General features: G+C 38.0%; 1 protein-coding gene across 1 annotated transcript in view; it reads right to left on the bottom strand.

Annotated features, from left to right (window-relative positions):
* The window catches only part of LOC135219597 (kinesin-like protein unc-104), a 298157-nt gene extending 292543 nt beyond the window's left edge, over positions 1-5614 (bottom strand). The window contains 1 exon segment of the mRNA XM_064256487.1: positions 5205-5614. The gene's annotated coding sequence lies outside the window, so the exon portion shown is untranslated.
* Positions 5615-12500: the final 6886 nt, after the last annotated feature.

The following is a 12500-nucleotide window of genomic DNA, read 5'->3' as shown; positions in this document are numbered from 1 at the left end:
CACCTTCAAATAAAAACATAGAATGATCAATGTTCAGATTCCCTCACGCGCAAAAGAAAGCGGATTAATACATATACATTATAATATATATATATATGTGTGTGTGTGTGTGTGTGTGTGTGTTGTGTGTGTGTGTGTGTGTGTGTGTGTGTGTGTGTGTAATTTAACATCACAGCTATTCACAGAGGACTGCAGTAGAAAAGTGTGCCCAATAACATACTTTGAAGAGAAGCCTGCCGAGAACGTTCTAAAAATAAAAATAAAAAAATAATAAGAAAATGAAATAAAATAAACATGGATTTATATGTCAGTCCCTTATATATTACAAAATATTCTACATGTACCCAATAAATGGAACTTATAACCTTTATAATTCGAATACCTGAAATAATTGACAAATAAATTGTCATGACTCTTTATAGATTCTCATGAGGATATAACTCGAATCAACATTATTTGTTACAGCACTCCATTTTGGGAATCCATCGATAATGAAAGAAATAAAAAGTGGGAGATTCTTCACGAGAAACTTGCCAATTTCAGCCCCAATGAAAAGACCCAACTTTAGTTTCCAGCAGGACGCTCAAGCACCAGAAACAGGGAGCAATGTCGCTTCTAAAGGACAAGTTTGGAATGAATGGGTAGACTACTTCAAAGGTTGTCTGGAGAACAAGTACATAAGCAGAGAGCTAAATCTAATACTGTCTTAAAAATGATCTTAACAACATTAACGAGTTCTCAGGAGTCTGCTCGGTTGTCATGGCCAACCCGAACAGGATCACAAACACTTTCAGTAACGAAGCACGAGCATTGATACGCATCTTTATTCCTTTGGTTACTCTCCGTTCTTAATTCTCTTGGACATGATAATAAAGCGTCTAACCCTAAGCATTTGTTACTTCTGGAACTCTCTGCATTACTCTGGTGGTCCATATTTTCCCTGATATACTAACTAGAGTATCGCCTCAAAGTCAGTGCGTTTGTTGCTCAAGACTATTTTGATTTTGCCTCCTGTGAAAAAGAACTGATGAGACTTCACACTTCAAAAGGAAGTCTTGTAATTACTGATGATAAATGACCAGTGGCCAGAGATGTAGCATTTGTGAACTAACAGCTCCTAAGCAAAGCATCATTCAGTATTAAAGATTATTCGTAAAAGACTTAATAATCATTATACCCAAAAGTGAGTGGTCACAAAGAAGAAACAGTGTGGATGCACTCCCCCTAAAAATAATTCAGTTTTCCGCATACACAAAAATCACAAACAAGCAAAATGGCCCTTTACATTCTCTTTTACGGGCCTATTTTGGAGGCTGTCAAGGGTCACCAATTTTATGGTTTGAAAGAATTACCCTATTTGACGACAGTGCACTACACTAAAACGCCCTATAATACTAAAGTGTATCTACACATTTGATCAAGACTAGCTTTAACTTTATCAAGCTTTACTTTGCGGGTTTCCATATTGCTTTGAAGATGTCTTCAGATGTCTTCATGTAACTCAACGCTTTAAGTATACTTTTTTTACTGCTTCCTAATATTCCAGAATTTTGATTTCAGTGGATTCTGTACAGCTTGAACTTTTGTACAGTTCTAGTTTGCTAATGCTGTGTCTAACGCGACTGTCCTCATTCTTGTCCATATGTTTCATCACTGATGAGATCAGAATATTCTCAAAGAACTGATGAGCGCCACTGAACAGTTTAGAATTCGGATTTATGAAAATGAGGCTACAAAGCCAAGAAGTGGGGCACTTTGAGCCTTTCAAGAGCTGAAGAGAGTGAGAATAGGGACTTCCAGTGGTAAGACAAGATGGAGGAAGTGCGCAAGGTTTTTAAAAGGCAAACATTTAGCGCAGATGGGGCCGAAGGGACGCCGCAAATTGCCTACAGTGTACCACACGTGAAGTGCACTGGCGGCACTGATTTTTCAGAGTTGCGAGATTTTATTGCAGTTAATGACAAGAGATGTTTTTCAAAGTACTGGTGGCTTAGGGGAATGTTCAATAGGACCTGCAAATATTCTTGACTTGCAGATAGGATATACAGCGAGTCTCGCTTATTTTACAGTCGAATGGTTATCTAAATATTCTTGGGGGAACTTATCGAGTTATTCACGCAGCTTAGCTTCCAAAGGGAACCAATAAACTCCAGGGGGAGCTACGGAGAACCGCATGGAAATGATCCCTAGACTCGGTGAGAGTGACGAGCAACTGGGAGCGCTGCTCTGCAAAGTGCTGAGCAAATCGTTTTTATGCAAAACTTCAACAAGTCTGAATAACTTGCGGACGAGGCGTCGTTTCATAAAAGTCAGAGCAAAGCAGACGCGCGATTAAATGCCGCAGGAAGCAATACAAGGAGCTAAAAGAACGACAAATTAAAGATTCTGAAACTGTGAAGTCTCATTAAGAATCAAACGTAAGTATGACCTGGAAGACCTAAAGATTCAAATACTATGAAATCGTCTATTCCTTGGTGTCCCTTCCTTTCTTTTTTCAGTTTAGGACACCAGGGACATTCCGCGACCCCTGACCCCTGGATCTCTGCTTAAGGGAAAACAATTTCAACCAATTAAAAACGCCTCATGGTCAGCCTCGTCTTGAAGGCTCTCTTCTGAAAAGAAATTGATTAAATATTCTGTAAATTAAAATTTCCTTCGTAATAATCCTTCGTAATAAAACTCGAGGCCTTGAATATAATTCTGACTTGGCATCCAATACAATTCTGTTTCTCTTACATCAGTGACATATCAACAACATTCAGAACCTACCCTACTGCTACAGATTTTAAGTTCCTTTCAACAAATCTCGTCCTCTGCATTTCACGATCTTTATCTACGCAATGACTAATTCAACCCAAGGATTCGAGGGTTTCCCAACATCCGGGTATTTGCTTATGCCCAGGGTGTAGGCGGGTCCTCATGATACCCATCGGTGACGCATCTCGTGTGAAGATAAAGACAGTCAAGAGGATAAAGCCTGACTTTCGCAAGGATTATTGACAAATTTATTAACTATATATAGCATTTCTTACTTCCTAAACCAAATCAGATCAGATCAAGAACACACTGATTCCCTTCTAAAAAAAAGAAAAGAAAAAAAAAATTGCATTATGAGACAAGAAGCCTTCCAAGAATGAATCCTGCGCAATTCATACCCGGGATTATCACAATTTTTTATTCTCGCCCACTGACTCAATATTGAATCCTTCCAACAGCAAGCATATGCATGAATCTCTCTCTCTCTCTCTCTCTCTCTCTCTCTCTCTCTCTCTCTCTCTCTCTCTCTCGCGCGCGCGCACTCTTTATACATGTATATTTATGTATATCTATCTATCTAAACATATATCTATCTATCTAAACACACACACACACACACACACACACACACACACACACACATATATATAATGTGTGTGTGTGATTATATAAACATGTGTATATAAATTACGGAACATCTGTTAAAGAGATAAACAACCAAAATTTCTATTGAATCATCTTGTACAAACTTAATCGCACTATATTTTCTTTCCCTAAACAATAAAGCTACAGATTTCTCCCTACCCCACCCCCGGAGTTTGCACGGATTCCCAGAAGCGTGTGTGCAAGAGGAAGGAGACTCCCTTGAGGGGAGGAGATCCACTCGGCCATCGCAAATGTTCCTTTTTTCCTTCGAGGCAGGACTGCGGCATATCAGGAGAAATGAGGATGTCCCAACTCATCGGAAGCAGAGTTGACTGGTGGAAATTAACTCCGCCAACCCCAAGCAAACCCCATTCACTGAGGTTATCCAAAGAATCAATACTCTATGCTCCTGCGTTTCGGGCAAATGAAAAAAGGACTACGTTCAATGTCACGGGTCAGTTCATTACAATTCAGCGAGATCCTGACCCCATGAGTGAGATATTTGCGTTTTCCTGCATCCTGAGAATTTACAAAGAGACAAAGAAAAAAGGCAGTTGGTTCCATTGTTTACGGACATATTGCGAGGCGAGTCATTCGTCTCCGGAAACTGATGACGTCAGTGGAATCCGAGCAAAACTCCCCTGACTAATGCCATGAAATCCAAACATAAAACTCGTCTATTTACGTGGAATCGGGAATCACGGGGACCTATCGCCTAACTTGGAATCTGAATTGAAATCATCCAGATCGATATGGAAACGCATCTTCTAAACCTTACTGAATGAATCCAAATTCAAATCAAGAAACCTACCGATGATCGTGGCATCTGATTTTCGAACCCACTGAATAACAGCCCATCTGAAATGATCTCAAACTTAGGAACAGCCAACAGCCACCCGATGTCCACTTCTCCATGAGGAAACAAAACAGGATAATTATAAAAATTACTTTTCTTTTTTCTCATCACATAAGAGTTGAATATCCTACCACACGTCACTTATGGCGTCTTTAAGAAAGTCCCTTCAAAAATGAGTTATTCGCATCAAAATAAAACCTAGTTCAAAGAATTTTGCTATAAACAACTGGCTGATTCATGAACCTTTATTACTGCATGACGTCACAATCTATGGAATGGAAAACCCGTTAACATATGTTAGGCTGCAGCGTCATGCAAATTCCCTCAGATTCAAATGATAACTGAGTAGCTGAGTTGAAGTAGGGAATGAAAGGCAATAGACGAGAAACACCAGCAGATCTACTACTGTTAACATATCCTTCCCGGTGTCATGAAACATCTCTGCCATTTTTACGATTGAACTGACTTCTGCAATGCGACAAGTGTCAATCTCCATTTAATATGCCCCAATAGACTTCCACAAATCGAGCTCTGTTCTTTACTACACAAACCGTCGACATTCTGAATTGTGAGTTCAACTGCTTCCCCTCAGTGCTTCGATTCGTTGGTCAAAAGATACAAAGAAATGACAAAACGCAGAAATATGCGTCAAAGAACCCAAGTTGGTGAGTAAGGAGAATCTTGTTTAGTGAAAAGTCAAAATTGATTTTGCCCAATGGAGCGACTCCATGACATCATGCGTAGCAGCTGTTGGTCTCAAGTGCGTCATGGCTGGGGGCAGTGCTCCCCTCACAGATGTCTTTGTGCTCGATAACAAACCTCATAAAAATGAATTCGGTCTCACGGTCGGTTTATCTCTTGACAAATGTTGCTGGAAAAGGGTGGAAAAGGCGTGAAAAGGGGAGAGGGGCGGGGCAGGGCCGGGAAAAAGGTAGACCATACTCACTCTGTGAGGCAAGATGGCCTCCCTCAACACAGCCGCGACGGATTGATCGGTTGCAAGATCCCCACCACCACCACCAGCAGCAGCGGCAGCAGAAGCAGCAGCAGCAGTGGAGGCACTCAACAACACACCAAGCACTCTTTTTCCCTCTGTTTTGTCCTAGATACACCCGGCGACTCCAGGACAAGGAGCTCAGCGGTGCTCTTTTTTCAAAAGCTCCTCTTCCAGACTACATTTCTGCCCTTCCACATCTTCGTCCTACTGGAGGTGAACCCCAAAAAAATATAATATCCCGTGGAGCAGGAGGACTAGCGCGTACCACAAAGCTACTCAGAGCACTCGCTAGGAACACAGTAGGGCCCCGAACAGGTTCCAGCGCCTGCTGACGTCACGCGGCGCAGGCGCCATTCCATCCGCCCACTACACTTTCCAGATTCAACCCCCTTCGCTCCCTTTCCTTTCTCTCTCTCTCTCTCTCTCTCTCTCTCTCTCTCTCCTTACTAAACAGCACCGAAATGCTAACGAGGAAGGTTCTCGCAAAATGACGGTTCACAACATAGAGCCACGAAGCAGATTAGGCTGCACCGTGGCAGAATGCTTGCAAACAAAAGCTGGAAAAGTGACACTGGAAAGACGACAAACACTAGAATATGTGATGGAAGGATCTCTCCCATTGAGCGGTCCGGGAGTAAACAAACTGGTGACGTCACACGACGTCACGACCATCCACCAATGACGGCTGTCGAATCGGAGCCGCTACGGTTAGTCAATAATTACGAAAAATTCGATGAATGACAGTTCTCGAACAAGGCTGAAAAATGTCGCTGGCAGCGACGACGACGAATCTAAAGGGAGAACGAATTCGCCTTATCATCTTCCGGCCGACGACGTCCCGAAATCGGAGGCGAACATTTTATAAAGATGGCGACCGTGTCGTCTTCTTCCCTCCCATTTCTATCGATAGCAAATTCCCCTCTCGACAACTTTCTCGATAACAGACTCCGCCAACTGCTTCCTCTCCCTTCCTCCCTCCATCCCCCCTCCCTCCTCCCTTCATTCCCCTCCTCCCTTCCCCCTCCCAAACATTGATTGGTAGTTCAAACGCATCCGAGGAAATAATGACCTGAATCTAAATGATACTTTTTGCTTGTCCAGCTCATTAGTCGTCATCATGACGGAGACATTATTTCGTCGGTTTCGCCTTCCAAAAATACTCCTCCTGAACCCGGGCCACGAAGGAGAGCCACCCGGGGAACTGAAAAGGGGCTCCCCAGATCCAATTTCACGGATAGGTACAGGGTTACAGTGAGCTATGTTTAAGCTCCAGATATAATGTTACCCAACCTTCAGGATGGAATATGGTCCCCCATCTCTCTCTCTCTCTCTCTCTCTCTCTCTCTCTCTCTCTCTCTCTCTCTCTCTCCAAAATTAAATAGAAACAGAAATAAAAAATAAAAATCAAGAACCATGAAATCAGGATGCAACTGTAAGCTGAATTTATAGAAAGGGTAATCAATCCCATCTCTCCTCTTAACCACAACATAATATAAAATGCATCACAAAACATTTCATGTTCAAAATAGCACAACAATAAGATAAGAAAAAAAATAGGCGTATCCATTAGAACAGTAATAACGATCATTACAGATTTGCGTGACATTTTGAAAAAAAAAAAAAAAAACAAAAAAACAAGAAAAACAAAGTTGCCAGAAATACTGTAATGTAAGAAACGAATAAATTTGTCAAATATGACGAGAGCCTGGAAGAAGCAACGGCTGCCAAAAAGGCACGAAATAAATGAATAAGAAGAACAACTGCCAGACATACTCGTAGAACTCATCATTTTCACATGCTTTCGTTCATAAGTGCAAGCATTAATTAAGAAAGATTCCTTTTATAATCAATGAAAAATAAAGATAAATATTCAAATATTAAAAACATAACAGACAGGAGTCAAGGGAACTGGATATTATCAGGGAAAAGCGCTTCACTGATTTTAATCTGACAGAAAAAGCTATCACGAACAAAAAACAATATTGAGAATCTAGGACTCTTGGAAAAAGGAACATTCACACTGACAAAGTGACTGATTTCCTGTTTGACTTCTACCCTAAAATATCCTTTCGTGTATTTTAATCCTTTACTTGTATTTCTTTACCTAGTTATTCATTTATTTGTTGATTTATTTATTTTCCCTTTTCTAATAACTGATCTCTTCTTTCTGTATTTCATATTATCTTCCGCTACTTCTTTCTAATGAACATCATATTATTTGGAAACTTGAATTTCAAGTCAATGGCACCAGTGGGCTTGTTCCTTATGAACAGGGTTCATCTTCTGAATAATAATAATAATAATAATAATAATAATAATAATAATAATAATAATAATAATAATAATAATAATAATAATAATAATATTTAGGTAAAAGACCCTCTTTCAAGCATGTTCTATTGAAGGAGATTGCTGCTTCAGCTGCATTATTTTATGGAAGTTCTTTTCTATTCTTCTTATTACGGCTTTTTCGGTACTGTGTGGGTTGGCGAGTAACGCGCCTATTGGATACATATGAAAAGTCAAGATAAACGAATTTTACGAAATTTATACATATTGAAATCTGGTGTATAATCATCATCATCATCATCATTTCTGTTGAGCTCTGAACACTTTTAAATCATTTTTATTATTGTACTTTTGTACTTTTATTATACAATTTTGTTCATTACAAAACTTTTCTAGTTTCCACATTCTTTCTAAACATCAAGCAATTATCGTAAATTCAAAGAATGCAAAAAATTCTACTTCCAAATTTAATTTTGTGTCGAATAGTGGTATGAAAAAAGTCTCACAAATTAAAAGAATGCAAAAATCCTACTTCCAAATTTAATTTTGTGTCGAATAGTAGTGTGACAAAAGTATGGCACATTGTATGGCAAATTAAAAGAATGTAAAAATTCTACTTCAAAATTTAATTTTGTGTCGAATAGTAGTGTGACAAAAGTGGTCATGCCTAGTTTTATTTTATTTTCAATACGTGATTATAGTGAATCTGATTTCCCGTTCACCGAATTCCATGGAATGTTTAAAATTAGCGCCTCATCAAATTGTACTGAAAATGTCAGTATGATTTATGGAGAACTGAATAAAGACTTCAGCTAATTTCTATTTCTCTTACATAAAATTACATCAAATGCTTTAATAAACTATGAACAACGCACTCATATATTCTAAATGAAATTAACCGAACTTCTCCATTGAGCTCCATAGAAAACCTCTGCATTAAAGTTTTTCAATCCTTCACACATGAGAAACTTCCCCAATGCTGCCGATTTTGAAAAGCTATGAAGTGAAAATATCCCCCATTTGGAATGGGTGATGTAGGTTCAGTTCGTTCACTGTCTCGTAAGTGTGAGGAGCGAATCGACTCAATTATAGTTCGCTTCAAGATTTCGGTATTTTCTGCTTCCCTCTGAGTTTCCCAAGTCATTTGATCTACCTCCTTTTCAAGAGGGATGTTTATTATCAATTCCTGTTCATCACCACACTTTTCCAATCAATACCAAGATTGATCTGGTAAATATATATATATATATATATATATATATATATATATATATATAGATATATATATATATGTATATATAAAATACACACACACACACACATATATATGTTATTATTATTATATATATATAAGATGGATAGAAAACACTGATATATATAAGTACCCAAATATATTATAATATATCTATATAATATAATATATATATATATATATATGTATGTATGTATGTATACAACACCATACATATATACATTATAGCTATTAATTTTATATATTCATATATATATATATACGTACATACATACATAATCTATGATTTGGTTTGCGTTTTTTGAAGCCAGACCGTTAGGAATGAAAATTCTCTAACAATTAACCTAAACACTAAAGAAAATTATATTCACCCTAAATATGAGATATATGCTAGAGTTACAAGTCAGTTAGAATGACGTTATGAGGTTAAAATTGACGTTAAACATATATAAAAAGCCAATGGTATCATTAGAAATCATCTTCTGACCTGTCACAACCCCAAACATAATCAGTGAAATAGTATCAACATTTACCACAACATTCATGTGCAATGCATCAACTTAACAGTGACAGTTTTCTTGATGCCATGAAGCCTAAAATCATCTGAAGAAATCACACTAATAAATACCCGCATCTGAACCGACACAGTTCCAGTTTCTTAATCCGAAAAACCAATGTCTAGAGCGTTACTGCCGAGAGCAAACTGCCTGTTTGGAACTACTATGCAGTTTTATAAGCTCTGATAGGCACGATTATAAAGACCAGTGGAAGAATGCAGCAACAGAAAGAGAGAACTTGTCACTCGTCATCAGTCAGTTAAGAGAGCATCCCTCGGAACGAACACAGTGCAACTCCCATCCGGAAGCGGAGGAGAGAGAGCTCCAACTGCACCAGAGAGAATCGGGCATCTCTCCAACACAGCGACGCCGTACTCAAAGGAGCCCCTTCAGAATAATATAGTACAATGCAAAAGGAATTGAACGGCCAATATTCAATCATTTTGTTCAAACTCAACACAGGCACACATTCATGAGGTACTGTGTACCAATAAAATCATCTACATAGGTAAAAAAAAAAATGACTCATAAAAACTACTTCTTGCAGAAAGTGTTGTACGAAAAGCAAGACACAGTTATTATGAAGGAAAACCTTTCATGATTTTCCTTTCAAGAAAAAGCATCGGTCTTCGATTTAAACCCAATGTTGATTCAGGTAAACTTTGATTTGCCACCCTTACTCTGAACCAGTGATAATACCCTGCGTTTTAGTGCTTCATTAATTAACCCCATTCTTCATTTAACTATGATGGGTTATATTATACCATATCTTCATGAAACTCTGCTTATTGTTTAACCAGCCGCTAACGATTTATTATCATTATTAATCAAAATGAGAAAATCTTGCAATATATATATATCATATATATATATATATATATATATATATAGATATAGATATATATATATATATGTGTGTGTGTGTGTGTGTGTGTGTCATATCACTTCATTACCGTGATTCATATACATATATAGAGGCTAACAAAATGTCCTTTAATATCTAATTCGCTCTACCTCTGAATTAATATATTTTTCATATATGTTTAACCGAAGGGGAATTTTCTAGACGATAATAGAATTGCCGGCCGACGGGCACGAACCATCGATATCTTCAATTCCAAGACTGGCAGTGAAGCCTTAGCCCACCCCGCACTACCGCAGAGATGTCGATGGTTCGTGCCCGTCGGCCGGCAATTCTATTATCGTCTAAAAAATTCCCCTTCGGTTAAACTTACATGAAAAAAATATACTAATTCCGAGGTAGAGCGAATTAGATATTAAGGACATTTGTAGCTCGATATATATATATATATATATATATATATATATATAGATATATAGATATATATAATGTGCGTGTGTGTGTGTATTCATGTATATAAATAAATTCTTCTATTAAAACAGGGTACGTCTCAGGTAGAAGAGGCCCATTACAACTGGTGTAAAGCTAAGGACTATATTTTGGTAGACTTACCCCTTTCCCCCCTTTTCAAGCACTGATTGATGAGGGTGGGAGGTAAGACCAGCGAAATATAGTTCTTAGCTTTAAAACAGTGTGTAATGGCCCTTTTATACCTGAGAATATATATATATATATATATATATATTTATATATATATATATATATATATATATATATAAAATGTATCTACAAGAATAATAACTTTTGCCATAAGATTCAAACGAACCTCAATAAAAAGAAACTCACCTAAGATTAATAAAAATGAGAAATAATTACATAACCAGAAAAATCCGTCAAAAATTAGACAAAGAACCTTCCAGACTCTTATGAACTCGAGAGCTTCATCATTAACACTTCCGGGAAGACCGTTCCACGGTGTTATAACTCAAGGGGATGTGAAAACTGATGCTCTTCAAAAACCCGTCTTTCCCTGTTAAAATTCTGTGCAGGATTGAAATAGAATATTCTGCAGAGATGATGAAGTCCAAGTTACCGTTTTCGGCAAAACTTCCATTGCTAACCATTCTACCCAGGATAAAGACAGAACAATCATCTCTGTATGTATAGGAATTCATCCATACAATACTTAGCTTTCTGTTGGTCTACAATATTTTCTTGGAAGCACAGTCACACGGGACATCTTGTCCAGCATCTTTTTGTATCATGCCACTAGTTTACTCAAAGCCTCCAGAGGTGACAGAGGCCATAAAAGCGAAGATCCTCATCTCCGTCACTTGCAGCCCAAGATCCACACTTGTCCGCGAGGGAAGAATACCCAGTCTATGACAAACGCTTCGCGAAGACAATAACATTTACATTTGTAAAAATAAAAGCCTGATTACCTGGAACTAGTAGAATTACACTGAAAAACACATTCTAGGAACGAATTGTTTCTGCAGAGACTATGCTGTAAAACAGTAGTGATCTGTTTTAGCAGAGGCTAGGCCTAAAGCGCGTAGGCTAGGGACATATTCAAGTAAAGCTGACGAAAGTCCTGTTAGAACAAGGTACAAATTTACATGCGAACTTCCTCATGAAATTAATATAATTCAAGACAATGCTTACAGCAACAAACTATTCAACCCTTGTTGTAAGATAAGTCCCGTTTGGTCCCCTAATCGGAGGTACGACATCACAAGATACCGAAAATATCGTCCGAAACCTCTAAGTCCTCCGAACACAAAGTATTACCAAATATGATCATCGTCACTTCATTGTTGCCTAAGCAAACTCAAATAATAAAGCAGAATCGAGGATCGAAACCAGATAATAATTAGTCTTAGGTTTCCATTGCAGCCTCATACCCATTTAAGTTCTTCACGTCATGATCCGCCTTCGAATAGCTAGGAGAGCATCATGTGCATAAAGTACAATCTATAGCAGCAGCATCTTAAGATCAAACACAGCTGTAATAAGAAGCAGTGATGGCGAATGCTGTAGATATGTTCATAGTGAGTCGTCTTTCCTTCGTCTTTTGTCTATATCATCAATCAAGGAAGCCTTTGCAGAAATTTAGGAGATAATTTCATGTGGTACAAAGACTACCATCAACCTCACACACACACGCACACACTTTATATATATATATATATATATATATATATATTATATATATATATATAATATATATAGATACACACAAAATAATTATCACATCACCGTGCTATATACACACACACACACAC

This window comes from Macrobrachium nipponense, chromosome 1 (genome assembly GCF_015104395.2).
Source record: "Macrobrachium nipponense isolate FS-2020 chromosome 1, ASM1510439v2, whole genome shotgun sequence".
In the NCBI taxonomy this organism is placed as follows: Eukaryota; Metazoa; Arthropoda; class Malacostraca; order Decapoda; family Palaemonidae; genus Macrobrachium; species Macrobrachium nipponense.
This window is presented reverse-complemented; position numbering and strand designations above follow the sequence as displayed.